The sequence below is a fragment of the Hippopotamus amphibius genome, chromosome 2 (genome assembly GCF_030028045.1).
Source record: "Hippopotamus amphibius kiboko isolate mHipAmp2 chromosome 2, mHipAmp2.hap2, whole genome shotgun sequence".
Lineage (NCBI taxonomy): Eukaryota > Metazoa > Chordata > Mammalia > Artiodactyla > Hippopotamidae > Hippopotamus > Hippopotamus amphibius.
The window spans coordinates 4,080,420-4,098,336 of NC_080187.1; the positions used below are offsets into that span (position 1 = coordinate 4,080,420).

The following is a 17,917-nucleotide window of genomic DNA, read 5'->3' on the forward strand; positions in this document are numbered from 1 at the left end:
TCTGTCTCTCTTCATCTCTGTTTCTCTTCCATCTTTTGGCTGGACTCCTCAGAGAGCTTGATGTAGGGGAGGGAAAGAGAGAGGGTCACAGCTTTCTCACCCCAGAGGAAAGACATCTCTTTCAGCATCCATGTATAAAGACTCCAGGAAGCACCCTGATTGGCACAATCTGGGCCACATGCCCAACTGTGCCAATCCCTTCGGCTGGACGCTCAGGATCTTGGATTGGCTAGACCTGGTCCAGGCGCCTGAGGACGATGCTGTGGTCATCCCTAGGAAGGGGAGGGGGAGAAGCTGCAGAGATGAATGCCACACATGTGCCTCACACACACCAAGTGGGTGCTACCTCCTCTGAGGGCTCACCCCTTCTGTCTTCTGTCACACTCAGACAGGCTGGACACGATGACTGGAGGAAGCCCGGTCGGGAAGCCCCTGCTATGGGGAGGCTCCAGGGTGGTACGTGGAAGGTAGTGGTCTGATAAATGTCTATTCAGCCAATAACAAAAATCAACCCCAGGAAAGCAGAAAATATTGAGGCAGCCCCTGGGCAGTGGCTGGAGACAGTGGCAGGGCTGCCTCTGCCTTTCTTCCCAGCCTCTTCTCACAGCTCCTGGTGGTCCATGTTGAGAGAACAATCACCGTTCTTCTTCCAGACACTGTATAAACAGTAACAGCATGGTTATGGCCCCCTTGAGGTCCAGGACCTGATGAGCCTCCTGTATCATCGCTCCCTTCCACGGAGGAGAGCATTCCAGCAGGATGAGGTCACGGAGCCTAGGAAGACTGGGGGTCTGGGGGTCGGGAAAGGGGGTTCCTGGGCTGGAGCTCTGCAGCAGTGCCTGTCTCCCAGCTCCCTCCCTTAACATAACTCTCCCAATCACTGGTGTTCTCCGAATGTGCTTGAGTCCCTGCCATGGTGCTAATGCAAAGGCAGGAATCCGTTCCCATGAAATGGTTTGCAGAATGGGGGAACCCGGACCCCCGCCCCTTCTCCCCCAACCTTTCCATCTTTGGGCCCCAAGCCAACTGTGTCGGGTGACTACACAGAAGTTAGCACTGGGTGGACTGACTCCAGGCGGTGACTGGATGCTGGCTGTGAGTGCAGTTAGCAAAGTAACAAAATTAACATTTATTGAAATAGGTTCTATGCTGGTTACATCTTAAGGTCTCATTGAATCCACCCCAAATTCCCATTAGGTAGGCATTATTATTACCCCTATGTTGCAGATGAGGAAACTAAGGTTCACCCAGCTAGCATGATGGCAGAAACCTGCCTTCAGACTCTGGTCTGTTTGAATCAGGACCTCTTGGCTTCCCCCAGTTGCCTCCATGACATGTTAGGCTGATGGAATTTCCAGGTCAATGCTCACCTCCCCCATAAGCCAGAATGGTTATAAAGGAGGTGCACTGCTCAAGGGCCCCTGGGGAGGCGTGGGGGTGGGGAGTGGGGTGGATGGGTAGGGGCCAAAATACAGCCTGCGCTCTGCTCACCTGGGCTATGGGCCCAGAAGGAGTGCTTTTTTCTAATTCTCACAAAGGCACCTTACCAGCTAACAGGAGCCCCATCCCGGACCACGCTAGGCCTCTTGGAATTCTGACAGCACCCACCGTGCAGGCCACGCACACAGCAGGCCCCTTAAGCCATACGCCGCCTCGCCTTGTCACCCAACTGGTTCCGATGACAAAACTTGTTATTTCCATAACTCACCCAGCATTGATTGCCTCCAGGCGCTTGCTTCTTTTAGTTCTTTTCTTCCCAGCAGCCTCTCCCATTTCTATTTCATAAAACCTACCTTTCCTTTAAAACCCAGCTGGATGCGCACTCTTTCAGAAAGCCTTTCAGACAGCTGGACTGCGGCCTCTCTCACGCCGCTGGGCTCAGTCACAGCGCCTACTATCCCCTGCCTCTGGTGAGGACCATTCTCTTCCGAGCATTTACTCTGCGTGGCTCACCGCGCTAAACGCTCTCCGTACTTTTTCTCCCTGAATCCTCACTTCGCGCATGTGATTATGCCCATTTCGCAGAGGAAGAGACTGAGGCTCAAGACGTGCCCAGGTTTACACAGCTAGGAAGCAGCGGAGCGGGAACTGAACTGAGGGGGGTCTGCTTTTAAAGTTGCCTGCTCTGATTTAGGTGGTTTTCCCCCGATGTCGTGACCAGGTCTGAAACGCTAGCCATCTGAGGGCAGAAGCCACCGCGGGTCCCGGCAGGCCCAGAGGTGGGCTTCTGCGGAGGAAAGAAGGCTGCCCCGGTGCAGCCTTCCTCCTTCCCTAGCTGAGCTGCCACTTCTCTCAGGCTCCAGAACAGACCCTTCGCCCACAGGGGCCCCACTGGCTCTTCGGGAAACACGATCGCAGCCCTGCGGCCGGGCACGTGGAGACCCCGGGGAGGGTGGGGGGACCCGGCTCTGCGAGCTCAGAAGCCGCCGCGGGAACGCGGACGGCACCCCGACCACACCCAGCCAGGCCCGCTTGTTTATGCCTCTCGCACGGCCCCTGCCGCCCGGCCCGGCCAGGTGACCTCGGCCCCGCCCCTCGCTCGCTCGCGTGGCTCCTCCCGCCGCGCCGGCCCTTCTTTTTGCCTCCTTCGGAGTCACAAGATCCCTCAGCGGCTCCCTTTCGGAATCCTTCCGCCCGTCCCCGCCCCCCCCAACCACCCCCTTACAAACTCTCTGTGGTTCCTTCTCGACCGGTTGGCATCATCGGTAATGAGCAGAACCGCCCCTTCCTCCCAAGGGGGCTGCCGAGCGCGGTCGTCTGCCGTCGTGTTCGAGGGGGAGGTGAGACCCCGCTGGGACTCTTTTTCGTGGCGGAGGCTTCCCCGGCCTTGGACCTCTCACGACGGCGGGGAGGCGCGGCGCTGTACGTCCAAGATGGCGGCGCCCTGTAGGCTGGAGGGACTGTGAGGTAAACAGCTGAGGGGGAGGAGACGCTGGGTGAGTATGGGGGTGTCGCCCCCTCCTTTCCGCGGGGGCTTCTCGGGGCGGCCCTGGCACGACGACCCCAGCCTGGGAGGCCCTGTGGGGCTGGGGCAAGGGGCTCCCCTGCCGGGGAAGGCACCCCGGGAAGGGGGGTTCGGAGAGCTCTCCCCTCCCTCTTGTTCCGCGCTGCCTCCGGCGGGGCCCGGCCGGGCCGGCGGGTGTCCGGGGAGGAGCGGCGGCCCCGGCCGGCGCTTGGCCCCTCCTCGGCGGCGGCGGCGGCGGGGACGGCGGCACCCCCGGGCCGCGGGGCCGACGACAGGGGTGAGGTGGGCGCCTCCGCCAGCCCCTCGCTCCCCTCGCTTGGGGGGGGGGGGCCGTGACAGGTCCGCGCGGGGCGCGGGGCGGAGACCCCCGGCCGCAGGGCAGCGCCGGGCCGGGGGCGGGCGGCGGGCCCCGGGGCTGGGGGCGGGGCGGGGGATGAATGGAGGTTGCCTGTGGGCCTCGGGGACCCGCCTGGACGCGGGGTCGCCGCTGAGATGCGCACGACCCAGGGCCTGGCTCCGGGCGTGCCTGTGGGTGTCGGATTGGCGGTGGAAGCAGTTACCTTGAAGGCAGCGGAGGTGGTTCTTGAGAGACAGCTCTTGGCAGAGCCACTCCTTAGACGCTCGTTCATTCATTCATTTGAGGAACCGGAGGGTGGAGAGCCCGCAGTCAGAGAGACCTTTGCGAACGAAAGCCGTTTCTTTGTGTTTCCTCTTAAGGAGTTTTGCTTCGCGTGTTTTGGATTTGGAGGTGGGGTGTGGGGGTGCGGGGCCCTTGGAGGGGGCGCGGTCCTCCTTGACAACCACAGCTTGTTTATGGAGCGCTCGCTGTGGAAGCGCTTTAGTCCTCGCGACAAAGGGGAGAGGCAGCCACTCTTCATACCTCCATTTCTCAGATGAAGAAACTGAGGCGCAGAGAGAATAGGGTACCTTGCCCAAGGTCACACCTCTAGGATTGTGTGAGCCGGGACTGGAACTGGAGTCTGACTGATTCCAAGACTCTGCGCCTGTCTTTATTTGTACTCCCATGACTCTCTCATTTATCTCTGATTTGATCAAAGCTAGCCTGTCATTCTGATTAGGTGGTTAGAATGAATCAGTTGGGCAAGGTTTGTGCATAAGTGCCGCTGCGTGTGTGTGTTTAATTTTGAAGAGGGGCACCTTTGCTTCTATACCTTAGCTTCTGTTGGGGATGGCAGTATTGTGCCTGTAAACATGTTGGTCTAAATTAGGCTGGAAAGTATTTGATGTTTTCATAAAACTGATGCGTTTACCGCAGAAAGAAGTCGTGCTTAAAATCCTTGCTGGATTTTTTATAGAAAGCATAGAAATAGCACTTCACTTCACATAGCCTAAGCTGTAAAAGTACTAAAATAGAATAATACTCTTCTGAGATACTTGGATTTATAATTTGGGGATCAACTCGGAGTCGTCTGAATTCACACATGCTGGCAAAGTGGAGCTGTAAATTTCAGGAAGCATTATAAAACCGAACCTTGTGGGAGCCCTTGATTTACTGAGCAACCACCTGTGATTCTTAAGTTGAACATTCCTGAGTAAACCTGGAATATGCAAATGTGGAAACTGATTTAGGGTCGTGTGGGGAAATGCACCTTTAACAGTCATGCATCAGGCAAATGAGGCTCCTCCGAAACGCTGAGACATTCTTTGCTGTTGCCCTGGGGAGTTGCGGAATCTTCCTCTAACCACCTGGCGTAAACTTAAGGGGTATTTATAGAAGACATAAATGGAAAATATCCTCTTACTAAAGTTAATATCTTATCCAAAACACTCTTACATCACTTGTGTGAAAGGGCGAATGATGTAAATTTTCTTTGCTTTGTGCATTTCCTGGTGCCATAAAGACTTTGGTATTTTCCTAAATTTCTAGTTAGACAGATTCCTAGGCAGCTACACTCATTCTTAACTTGTTTTCATTAAATTGGAGGGTCTCAAATCCTGTGACTCAGTTGTACTCTTCCTCACTGGGTTCTTGAGAGCAAAGATATCCCATGCTGCTGCCATGGGGTGTAATATGATGCCTTCTGTGCATACCTGTTTTCATTTGTGAGGAGAAACTGTCTTACTAGGACAAGGCAAATATATGCCTGTCTCCGTGGTGTTTATAGAGTGATGAGATTGCCAGAAATGAGAGCTAACAGTAGTGTCCATCAGAACCTTCATGCACAGGTGTCTGGCCCCATAGTAGGTAAACTTGCGTACTCGATGTTTAAGGACACCCTGGGTATATATTTTGAAAGACGTCACAGATGATTCTGACGTGCACCAGAGAGGTTGAGGACCAGTGGCTAAAGTTATCAATTTGGCTGTTTTTCTTTTAATTTATAACATATTGCAGAGGCATTTCTTAAAATAGCTTCTAACCTCTGATGTATATAGTGGTGGGTAAGTTTGGGGCTCTGAATTACAGCTGACTTGGTCTTATAGATCTGTCTTCTTTCAAAGTTCATTAAGGTACAGGTATGTTCTTTTCCTGGTTCTAGGGCCACGGTGAACTAAAATTAACTTTTCCTGGAATTAACTGGATATTCTTGGCTGCAGATGAGGCAAATACAGCAATAGCTCAACCATTTCAAGCTTTTCTAGAAGTCAAATAGCTTTTGACTTCTAACAAGCTACTTATATTCTCTGAGCTTCAATTTCTTCATTTGTGAAATGAGAGTTGGATTGTAAATGAGTATTTCAGAGTTTAAATTTCTGAGATTTCAGGTCCTTCTGGGGCATCAGTTAAACATTCTACGTTGACTGAATCAAAGTGTTAATGGCTTTATAATCCTAAGCAAATGGGTGACTTTTAGCTCGACCTGTTGAGTTTTTATCCTTTCCCTTATAGCACATTTCTAAGAAGGTATTCCTTATAAGTCCATCATGTTATAAATCTCTCTTTGAGAAATTAGTTTTATTTGTATTAGTTTTGTTTGTCTTTTAAGTAGCTGCAAGCATGAAAAAAAGTTTACCCAATAGCACTTAAACCTCTAGCTTTTTGCTTTAAAAATACATATATATTTATAATGAACATATACTCAAACACTGAATTTTTCCCCCTCAGTGTTTAATATAATTTAGTTTGCATGAAATACTAATTCTTTCCATTGGTCTGAAAAAGATTTTAGACCATTTAAATTGATCTAAAATTACCATCAGCAATTTTAGATTATTCTTTTTCTGATTTACTTTTTAAGCCTGTAGTTCCTAGATATTAGTAATTTAATGTCTGGTGTCTATTTTGGGGAGGGGGAGAATTTTTTTAAAAGTATGTATGTATAAAACATATATAATCCCAGCACCTTGGTAATTTCTTCTTGTCCCTTCTCTTGCAGTATAGACTTTTGTTCTATACAGGGAAGTAGCAAAAGATAACAGAACAGGTTTTAAGGTTGAATGAATTCAGATTGTCATCTAATGAGCAAAGTGCCTTAAAAACCTAGCTTTGATACAAAGCAAGACATGGTAGTTACTGGCCTAGAATTCGCAGGTCACTTTCTAAGGTAAAGACAATGGCAGCAGAAGCCATGAAGTATGTAGTAATGAGGGACAGCTTTACGCCTCGGTTGGTGGTGGAGGACGCAGTGGGCCGTGGTAAGAAAGAGCAGATGTGGTGACCTTAATGTGTGCAGCCCTTCAGACCTGTGCTGCTCTGAGTAGTTCACAGAGCACAGCAGCAAACATGAAGTGTATCCATTTTAAGCTATACAATGAATTTATCAATGTTTCAAATATGTTATTAAATATAAACTTCCAAGCCTTATGTACCTGTTTTGTTTAGTAGTAATATTGTTATAATAAAGTTTATATTTATTGGCACAGTGTCAAACAGTGTGCTGAGTTTTTTACATGCGTGATCCTGCTAGCTCTTCCCACAGCCTTAAGGGAGATGAGTATGCTGAGGCTTCAGGTCACTTATTCAGTGGCTGAGCTGGGATTTGAGCCCTGTTGGTTGACTGCAGAACCCACTCATTTAATCTTTCACTGTGATCAATTGTCTGAACTGCTGATCTCACAAACTAACTCCAAGACCAGTGGTTCTTAAGTTCTGCGGGGGGGCCTCCGTCACCTTCTGAGATTTTGTGCGAAGCTGTGGACCAAGTATCCTTTTCTGTCCCATTAGCACCAACAAGAAAATCCATACAGATATGAAATTTTGCATATGGCTTCAGGAACTTTACAGACCCATTGTGAAGCCTAGCTGATCATTCTAGATAGATTACTGCTCTTAAAAATGGACTTGGGCTTTAAAAAAAAAACAAAACCCCCCAAACCCAAAGAACAAAAAACTAAAAAAAAAAAGACAAAACCCCAGCTAGGAAAAGCCCATGTCTTTTAAAGATGGACTATGTACTGTTTGTATTATAAATAATTTTGTTAAACTTTTATATTGAAAGGTTCTTTACACTTTACTGGGAAATCAGCCTTAGGTGCCACTTTAAAAAAAATTATAAGTAGAGAACTCAGGTGTGTAACTCGCTAAGTGCTTCTGAAACTGGGGATTCAGCGTGTGTGTACCTTTAGCACCTGGCAGAATTCCATTGGGCTTTTTTTCCCAAGGTTTACGCACTATTTTTTTTTTTCCTTTAGAACCTCAGAAGTATATATAAAATATATTTTTTTAATATTTCTTGCCTTCATTATTCTTTCTAGACTAGTGGTCCTCAGCCTTTAGTGGGCATCAGCATTGCCAGGAAGACCCCACTCCCAGATTCCGAGGTCTCCCACCAAGGCTCAAGGCCCAAGAATTTGCGTTTCTAACAAATCGCCAGGCAATGCTGATGTTGCCCCTGTGAGGACCACATCTGAGAACCCTGCGCGTCAGTCCTAGACTATCAGACCCTGTGCCTTTACTCCCTAGGATGTTTGTTTTAGTCCTATGAACCTGAAACCTAAAGAAATCATACAGTGTCCTCAGATTTCTTTTAAGGGAAGCTCTGTTTTTGAAACATACATGATATTTGGTTTATTTTCTCAGGAAATAATTTTGTTCATGCCAGTAGGAAGTTAAAACATAAGAAACATTATTTATAGAAGAGATACACCTTAGCAAAATCAAGCTCTGTCCCTGCAGGCAAGTTACCAGAGGATTCACCTCTGAAACAGAGTATACGCTTCAGCAAATTGTCCTTCAGGGTCCCTCATGGCAAGAGTTCTGAATGGAGAATCTAGAGCTCTCCTGCCCCTGTTGATACGACCTTGAGAAGGACCACAACTGCTGAGACCATTTAAATCACACATGACTACACATTTTGGCAAGTTTTACTATCAGCTGTTTTACTTTCACACCCTGAGTGGTATTTCCTACCCCTGCCTTTCCTTCTGTGCATTGGTAGGAAGAGTGAATTAGAGCTCGTATCGTACCTTTTTTGGATGCATTTGTGCTGAAAGCAACTTTATTCACTTGATGGAATATTACTGTAAGAAATCACCTGGGCGTTACTGGCCCAGAGCCAAAGGTAACTGTGTAATAGTGTATTATTGACATATTATTATCTGTAGTATCTGTGTAATGTTTCTGTTCTGCCTATACTGTACTTGATAATGAAATAGTCCAGTTCTGCCTGAACCTGTATCTGAATTGTCTTTGAACTTGTTTAGATAAAAACCTCAGTACAGAAAACTGCCTTCGTTTATACCTGTAGTTGTGATTTTACATCAGACAAGTTGTACAAAAGTATCTTAGGCGATGTGATGTGCAGTTACATATTTTATGTGATTTGTGGTTCTGAGTAATCCTAGGGGTTAGAAGGCCATGCACAACACTGTTTTTTCAAAAGTCTGAATGTTCAGCTGATATTTTCAGATAAAATACTTTCTAAAGGCATTTAGGTACCTGCCACTAGTATTTCATAAAGGTGTATACAGCTCTTAGGTCTCTCATGGCTCGTAATGCATCCTGCCTAGGGCAGAGGTATGTGAAAAAATGTGTGCAAGTCCTGTTAATGACATCTCTACATGGCTCTTCAGCTGGAATTTGTGTGTAACCCCATGTACGTAGGCCATCTGTCTGTAAACACCTACAGGATGAAATGAGGGTGAAACGTGAAGACAAGTTGACCTGTGCTTCTTCTGCTTCATCTCAAAACACTAATGCACATAGTTCTCATCTTCTTCCTCAAACTTACCCTTTATTTTTATTCAAAAAGACTTCTGGTAGAAGTGCAATTACACTGTTGCTTCCAGGTGAGAATACAACTTTTGGGTCAGATATCAAAGAGGAAGAGTCTAGATCTGAGAGCATGTTTCTTTTTTAATTTGACTTTGGAAGGTAGGAACATGGGCTGGCCCTGTTATGCTCTGATATGTGTTTCTGTCCAAAGCCCTCAGGGATACACATTTTTGAGGAGGGTCTTCTCCCTTCCTCACTTCTGATCAGGAAGTTCACAGGTCACATGGTTTTACTAGTAGTACCTCCAGAGGGCAGGATTTAAATATAAATGAGTAAGTAAACACTTAAAAATATAAGTAATGGCAGGTAGCACTTGACTTGCCAACATTTATTACCATTACTGATTTTTAGCATAGCGATAAAGAAGGTAAGAAGTCTTAATGTTGAGCATGGGACAAAAACCATTCTGATTTCCTGTGCCAGTTCCTTTATCTAGGACAGTGATGCTGGCTGGGCAGGCTATGGGGTCTCATCTTGTATATATCCTAATTTTACCCTTGCCTTAGATATTCCTCTCCAGGTAAAAGATCCAACTGGGATTAATTGCAAGAGGAAGTCTACGTGACTCACTGGACTAACAGCTGATTTTAAGATTCTGAACATTAGAGGCTCCAGTGTTTTAATTCGAGCTCTTTTGGTTGAGTGATTGTGGCTGGGCAAGCACTCCCTGTCGGAATAGTTTCATTGGCCTTTTCAGGAGGCCAGCCTGCCTCCCAGCTCTGCACACACACTTGCAATATGCCAGTGAGGACCACAGTTAATGGTGTTAATGTCTAGAGTGTGTTTCACAAGGAAATATAATTGCGGGTCATCTGGAACAAGAGGTTTTAATTGTTAGAGAGCTGCTCAGCACGCTACTTCAACTTTGACCAAGATTGTACACTGAAGGGCTTGTTTCCGAGCTCTTCCTTGTGCAGTGTGATTAGGCGTATGTAGTGCATGAGGCTCAGCTCATCTGTATTCCACCCTGGAATGGCTGCCGGAGAAGCTGGTGAAACCTTTGTTGACCTGGCAGTGTATATGTGTCCCTTGTGTGCCGGGTGCAGCAGTAGGCCCTGGGTGTGCACTGGTGGGCCAGGCAGGTGGTCCCTTTCCCGGGGAGCTTGCAAGCTAGTGATCAGGCTGTACCAGATATAGTTTGAAGGGCCCACATTTTGAAAGCAAACTGGAATGTATTTATATATACTCATATTTAACATGGATATTTAATATGAGATGATTTAGACAGAAAGCAGGGTAAAAAGGGGAAGAAAATAGAAAGAAATGATAGCCGTTCTCAAATATTTTATGCTTGTCATGTAGCAGGATTAGGTTGAGGTTATGCTGTTTCGAGGGCAGAATTCAACTTCGTACATTTATTTAAGGAATATTTTAACTCCTAGTCATTCAATCAACAAGTTGCAGACACTGTGGCAGCTGCAAGAGATACAGTACTGAAGAAGTCCCCATCTTTCCCTGGCTGGAACTTCTGTTCTGGTGAGGGGGACACGTTCAGTAACTACCTACACTTATTTCATCGGGTTGTGGTCAGTGACACCAAGAAATACAGGCTGCTGAGAGTATGTGACAGGGCCTGACCTGGTCTGGGCATGAGTGGGGGGAGTGAAGGCTTCTCTGATGAAACGCATGTTTAAGCTGAGATGTTCAGGGTGAATGCTGAGCTTGGGAGGGGCAGAGGTAGAGTCTCTTGGGCACAGGGACAGCATGCACCTGGTCCTGAAGTGGGGACTCGTGTGGCTTGGCTGAGAGATTGTGTGACTGGTGGGCTAGGGTCTCGGGGAGGGAGGAGGTGTGGTGGGATTGAGGCGATGCAGGCCCACCAAGTGCTTCGTGCCTGGCTCTGTTCTCTCGGCTTTCCAGGTAGTTTCTCTGTGCCACACACTGTGCCAAGGGCTACGGGGCATTCGTCTCCCGCAGGCCCCACACAGCCTTAGGAGGTAGATGTCACCATTCTTCTCACTGTAGAGGAGACATAATTTAAGGTTGCATGTTAGAGATGTAAGATAAATCACCCAAAATTACACAGCTACTCAGTGGCGGAGCTTGGATTTCAACTGGGAGCTCTCATTCTGGAGCCTGTCCTGCCCATGCATTTCCTGCCCAATTCGTTTATAACTCTAATAAAGACAGTTAACAAAAGGCAGAGTTTACAAGTTCAGCACAATATAAAGAATTTTCCAGCAACCAGCTGTTCAGAAATGTAGACGGGGAGAGGCACGTGCAGCCAATGATTATCAGTGTTCATTCCAGTGGAAACCAGATGGCCACCTGTCAGGGATGGGGAGTAGGAAGGAGGTGGAAGTCGGTGAACCCTGAACTTCCTCTGATTGCATCTGGGATCTCACTTCACTGTGAGATTGTTATTGACAGATATGTGTTTTTTCTCTTCAGTGACCATGAAAGACACCAGGTTGACAGCACTGGAAACCGAAGTACCAATTGTCCCCAGAACAGGTAAGATATAAACTCATCTTATGGTCAGGGAAGGTAGGAGAGAATCATTTATCTTGTCTGTGGTTGTTCTGGCACAAAGATGTTTCTTTTTATTCGGGATTTAACGTTGATGGTTTTAGCTGCTTGCTAGGAACTGGACCTTCTGTGCCGTGAAGTAATTAGTCAAATTACTGGTAATTTATTAACTGCTTATACAGTGCCAGGCATGATGTTAAGTGCATTCTATGGTTATTTATTTTCTTCTTCACAGCCACACTTTTGGTGTGTCTCCATTTTACAGAGGAGGAATTGGGCTCTGAAATGTTACATAATTTTCCTAAGGTTCTATAGCTAGTGCTTGGTGTACCTGCGACTCAAATCAGTTCTGTCTAGCAGCAAAATTGGGTTTTAACCACTAAATAAAATTGAAGCCTGTGTATTTGAGCAAGTCATTTAACTAGTGCAGAGGTTGTCAACCCTGGCTGTGCCTGAAAAATCCACATGGGTCTATGAAAACAAATCAGATGTCCTGTCTGGACCCCGCTCCTTAACCTGCTCTGGAGTGAGGCCTGGGCTTCAGCGTTTTGTAGACTCTTCAGGTGATTCTAATGTGCGTCCTGGGCTGAGGACCCCTGAACTAATGAATTAGCATTTACATCTTAACATGGCTTTATTTATTAATTGTCTTAATTCTTTTTGGGGGATGAGTTGTATGCTATTGTGATTTCTAGGAACTGGAGGATTCTCACAGTCCTAGAATATATCCTTCCTAAATATTGAGGCTCTGGCATTTCTGTGGATATAAGTGTAGTCTAAGCGACCTGACTGATCCCTGACCTCTAATTTTGAGTTTACTGGCAGGAGTGCACAGTGCAACAGTTTTCCATGTCTACAGGAAGGGTATAGGGAAGATAGGGAAGTGTTTGGTCTGCTGTCTTTATACACGGATGGCTGGTGGGATTTGTTTAATGCCTCACTGGTTGCCATTTGCTATATTCTGTCACTGTCTGCCTCACCTTAACTCCTAGGAACTGTGAAATAGCCTTAAAGATTGGTGTCTGTTCACAAACAGGCACTTAATATAGATCATAGACTGTCTAACAAGAAGGTGGAAGTATTGTTCCCTCACGCATGGGGGAAGCTTTCTAAGTTTGACTTTTCGTTTTCCAGTGTTTCACGTGTACTTCACCCTGTCCTTTGTTGGAAGTCTACCACATATGAATCTGAACCCAGTGTCAGACGGTCATGTTCATATTGAGGGCCAAGCTGAATATCACACATCACAAATCTCAGATTTTATTAAACATTTTTCAGTATTGCAATTATATTCCTTTTTAGTAGCCAGATTGTTAAAGTTTGAAGTTTTAATGTAGGAAAAATAAATACTTGGTCAGCTCTGTCAGCTGCTGGATTGCTCCTGTGTTGACACGTGTGTGATGCCAAGAAGACATTCACCTTCAGCTGCCACGTTTAGTCCCATCACTAACCTTTTTGGGGAAAGCAGAACGTGATTCAGGAGAGTTTCTGGTAGATTGTTTTCTAGAAGGAACCTGTACTGGGATTCATAGCTCGGGCAAGGCTCAGGGAGTCTTCATCTTCAGCTACTAAAAATCATTAACAGCCTATATCAATCATTTTGAAAAGCTTTCTGTTTAAATTTTTAGCCTCCATATACACAAATCTATAAGAAATTGTCTTCCTAAAATAGTTTTGTAAAACCTGTTGTGTAGTTTGATTAGAGTATAAAATGTGTTTATTTCATTTTTTCTTAACATTGTTTTCTTTTCTTTATACTCTTTATGTTTGGCTTGAAAATGATTTATCATGGATGTTGTTGACGGTGATTTGGGGTTTTTTTTCATGTCATAAAATTGAGGTGACAGGTTAGCATTTTATTTTTAGTTCACTCTCACAAGATGTGAGGTATTCCCAAACATGACTTTTTCTTGAAAGACTACAAATTAAATGAAGTTCTTAAAGATTATTTTGTTTGTAATAAAAGTTATAAAATAATTCTGTAAAAGAATTAAAATATAGTTTAATTTCTGTTATTTAGCCATGTTATTAAAATTTTATAAACATTTGGCGCAAAGAATAACTACTGTTATTTGTAAAGCTATATAGCAAATCTACCTTCTTAATACTCATGATATTAGTCAATATATTTAACTGAAAGTTCTTAATCATTTTTGAACATAAAAATAACATCAACTGAAGCTTTTATTATTATGATAAGTGTATAAATAAGTTTTGTATTGATAGATTTTCAGCTTATAAAACACAAAACTTAGATGTTACATCTAGAATATTTTACCTTTATTCAGATATTAATGGTAATTCTAAGTGCATGCCTTGTCCACATTACTGACAGCATGTGGATTAGGTATGATGGTAACATTAACATATAGTTGTTGGTGCCATATACACAAAGATGCCAGAAATGCTGCTGAAGTGGGTGATTGTTCAACTTTCAGTCCTAAAGACCAGGGCCACAGCCAGATTTTGGCCAGATATAGAGACTAAACTTGAACTTTGGTAAATCTCTATTTTCCATGCTGTTTGATCAAATCTGGTTACCAGTGTAAAGTTTCAATTTGGTTTGCTCAAAGGTGGTGACTAAGAACCCCCCTGTTACTTAGGTTGGGTGGTCGGGGAGGCCTCTCAGAGATGGGGACATTTTGAGCAGAGACTTGAAACAAACAGCCAGCAAGGATCTGGAAGAAGAACGTTCCGAGGACAGAGGTAGCAGCAAGTGCAGCGGCCTGGGCAAGAAGCTGTTTTCCTGAGTTTCAGGAGCCTGATGAGGGGGCAGAGAGATGAGGGGGCAGAGTGCTGGGAAACGAAGGCAGACGGGGTGGGGGCTCTGCACCTGGCCCAGTCCAGTGGAGCCTGGCAGGCCACTTGGGAGTTGGCTCTTATCAGCTCTGTGGGAAGCCACTGGATGATGTAAAACAGGGGAGTGAAAGACTCAGGTTTCCCTATTTCAGAGGCTTTTGTGGTTGTTTGGTGGCAAATGAAAACATTGTAGGGGAGAGTAGTGAGGGAGACTGCTGCTCCCTTGTCTTCAGGAGGAGATGTTGGGGGCTTGGACTGGGGTGATAACAAAAGAGATGTCAGTGGGTTTGCCAGTGGGTTGGATGTGAGGGTAAGAGTGGTGGCAGAGTCACCTAGACGTTTTCTTTCTTTCTTTTTTTTTCTTTTGCCACGCCTTGCAGTGTGTGGGATCTTTGTTCCCTGACCAGGGCTCGAACCCGCACTCCTTCATTGGAAGCGTGGTGTCTTAACCACTGGAGCACCGGGGAAGTCCCCAAGACGTTTACTTGAGACGGATGGTTGTGCCTTTTACTGAGGTCCAGGAGACTGGCAGAGTGACAGGTTTTGGGGTGGGGAGTGGGCATTGAAAGTCATGGCTCCCTGGTATAAATAGTGTTGTCAGTAGCACTGTACTGTGGCACGTGGCCACCAAAGATAATGTGAAACTAAATGGAATGTTGCTTTGGCGTGTAGGACACAGAAATGTATTAACTCAAATATTGACTTTTGGCCTCTCCTGTCTCCTATTTGCTATACTTGGTTACCTCCAAAATGGAAGAGAGACTTTCATGACTGAGGTGGATGCTTCACGTGCCTGTGATGCTAACCTCTTAGTGACTTTTCCCTTATCTTCTCTAGGCTGTAAAGTGTGTTTAACAGGTGTGCAACTCACCTACTCCCACCATGTCCAGGTGGAACTGGTCCCTTCCCTCCTTTGTGTACTCACTAAACCGTGTCCATTTCCTGCTCATACTACATAAAGTTCTTCATTGCATGTGCTAAGTGTGTTCCCTACTTAGCATCCTGCACTTAGCCCCTCAAGAAATATTTGAATAAGTTTAAAAAAGGAGAGATATTCTAATCATGGAACTAATTCCAAAAGCTTATGATGGAACTCCCGTGAGGGCTTTTCAGAATGTCAAAAATCCTTGAACTTGAAACACTTGAAGAATCCCACACAAAGCCCATGATTTATATTTTTTCTGGGGAATTAAAAAATTTTATGGCTAAAAGGTAGAATTTTAGAACTGAAGAGAAAAGCAACAAAAGCTTGTTGCCAAAAAAAGTACTAACGTATTTTACAATAAAACCTTATTTTTGCTTTCTGTAAAGCATTTGGAAAGAGTAGGCCCCAGAAATCAGACTTTCATACCTCAATTACATTTGCAATCTGAAAAACAAGCTAGGTGGCCCACGACGGTCAGCCCTGAGTGTCGCCAAGTTGACTGGATGGGCGCCATCTTTGTTTAGAATTGAGCTCCCGTCACTCTGCTCTGGGCTGCCCGCATTTGGAGGAACAGCTCTGACAGTGCTGTCTTCTGAAGGCACAGAAGACAAACGCAGAGTCTCACTAGCCAGAGACTAGGTAAGTCGCAGTTTTATTGGAACAAAGCCAAACTTAAGGGAAAAATGCTTTTAAGCCTGAGAATCATTTGTGATTTACCTGAAGTGGAAATGAATGTGGGGGCTAGCTAGATAAATGTGCTAATAAAGTCATCTTGAAAGTGGTGGCCTGAAGATTTTTACGAGTATTCTTTCTGATACTATGTGAGTACTGCCCAGTGAGTGTTTATTTGTGCCAGGTACTGTGCTAACTACCTGATGTACATTCTCTCGTGTAATCCTCTCAAGGAACAATAAACCCTGACAGCTTGGTATTATCTTCACTTACAAGTTTAATTTAATCCAAGTTACAAGGTGAAATTTGTTTCTATTTTCAGCTTTGAACTCTTATAATAAAGTCTTACCAGTTATGGTCTCAGATTTCAGAGCCTTTTGAAATTGACTTCCTTTATGATTTACCTGTAAGATTTATATTTATGTAAATATAAATTTGTATTATATTCTTACATTATACTTTCTACATCAGGATTTGCTATCAAAAATGCATTTATATATATATTTTTAAGAATTATATTGAGAGATAATTGACATACAATAAACTGCATATATTTAAAGTGTACAATTTGATTTTTTTAATTAGTCATCTAAAAAATGCATTTATACATTTTAATTGATTTTTCTGGCTAATGAATTTCTGATTCACCAAGAGCAAAATCAGTGAATATCACCAGGTTGTAATTAAACAAAAGCATTAGACTGATAGTAAATTAATACTCACCAGTTTCAGGGGTCATTGCTACTTTAAATTTGGCATCCTAGTAGGAGGAGCTTAACTCTTTAGCAGAGTTTTTCCTTAGTATGGTGTTTCTAAGATGGGGCTTATTTACCAACCACCCTTCGAAGAATTATTCTGGGGTGCTTATTAAAATGCAGATTCCTGAGCCCACAATTCAGTTCTGGAATGGGCCCAGGAAGTTAGATCCCAGGTGATTTTGATACCCACTGAAGCCTGAGAACTGTTACTTTAGCTTACTCAAAGACAAGCAAATAGAAAATAAGAATATAATTTAATGTGGCTGCGAGTAACATATACAGTTGTTGGCCTGGGAGCTGAGCCATTTAAGTTCTGCTTTAGCATGTGACCTTGGCAAAATAATTTCTCCTTTTTGAGCATCCACACTCATTTGTAAAATAAGGTTAATATCTGCTTACTCTATCAGTTGCTGTGAGGATCAAAACCACAAGTCAGTTTAATGCCATATTTACAGGCTTAGGGCTTTGAGTGAAGCAGGTCTGGGCTCAGATTTCAGTTCTCCCCGGTTTTACCTCCTGCTAGCTTTATGACCTTAAGAAAATGGCTTGATCTCTGTTCCTTTTCCTATAAAATGGGGACAAAAGATCCAATCATACTGAAGTCATATAAGGAGTATATTCAATGATGTTTGTGAAGGCTGTGCAGTGCCTGTCTAATAAAATGGTAGATGTTTTTACTTGTTTGTGAAAATGTAGCTTTAGAGACCATAGTGGGGAGAAATGAGTAATTGTATATGTGCACAGTGACACTTGGAGGGTGAGCTGCTTTTTTTGTGTAAAGATAAATCGACTGCTCCACTGACATAAAGGACTGAGTTTTTGAAGGTGCAGGGTTTACCCCAATGCCCCTCTTCATGCCTGCTTCCCTGAAACCAGCAGCATTTGAGTGTCTGGGATGAGGCACATACACAAAGTAGAGGAACAATCCCTGGTCAAATGAGATTTTAAGCGTATGCACTTGCGACCTAACCAGCCACTCTAACTTCTAGACACCGATGGGGTTGTCGAGAAGATAGCATGCTTTCAGTTCTTTTTCTGAAAATAGTTCATCTACTCGTTAACTCACTGATTTTAATCATGAATGTAGTCTTAGCCAGAACCCAAGGTAGAATCAGAAGTAGGAATAAAACTTACATTTAGTCCCGTTATTAAGT

At 44.8% G+C, this 17,917-nt stretch overlaps 1 protein-coding gene across 6 annotated transcripts in view; it reads left to right on the forward strand.

Moving 5' to 3' along the window:
* Positions 1-2,853: 2,853 nt before the first annotated feature.
* The window catches only part of TSC1 (TSC complex subunit 1), a 48,004-nt gene continuing 32,940 nt past the window's right edge, over positions 2,854-17,917 (forward strand). For all 6 annotated transcript variants that reach the window (XM_057721502.1, XM_057721504.1, XM_057721503.1 and 3 more), the window contains exons 1-2: positions 2,854-2,936; positions 11,532-11,594. The gene's annotated coding sequence lies outside the window, so the exon portion shown is untranslated. The remainder of the gene's footprint in view (positions 2,937-11,531; positions 11,595-17,917) is intronic.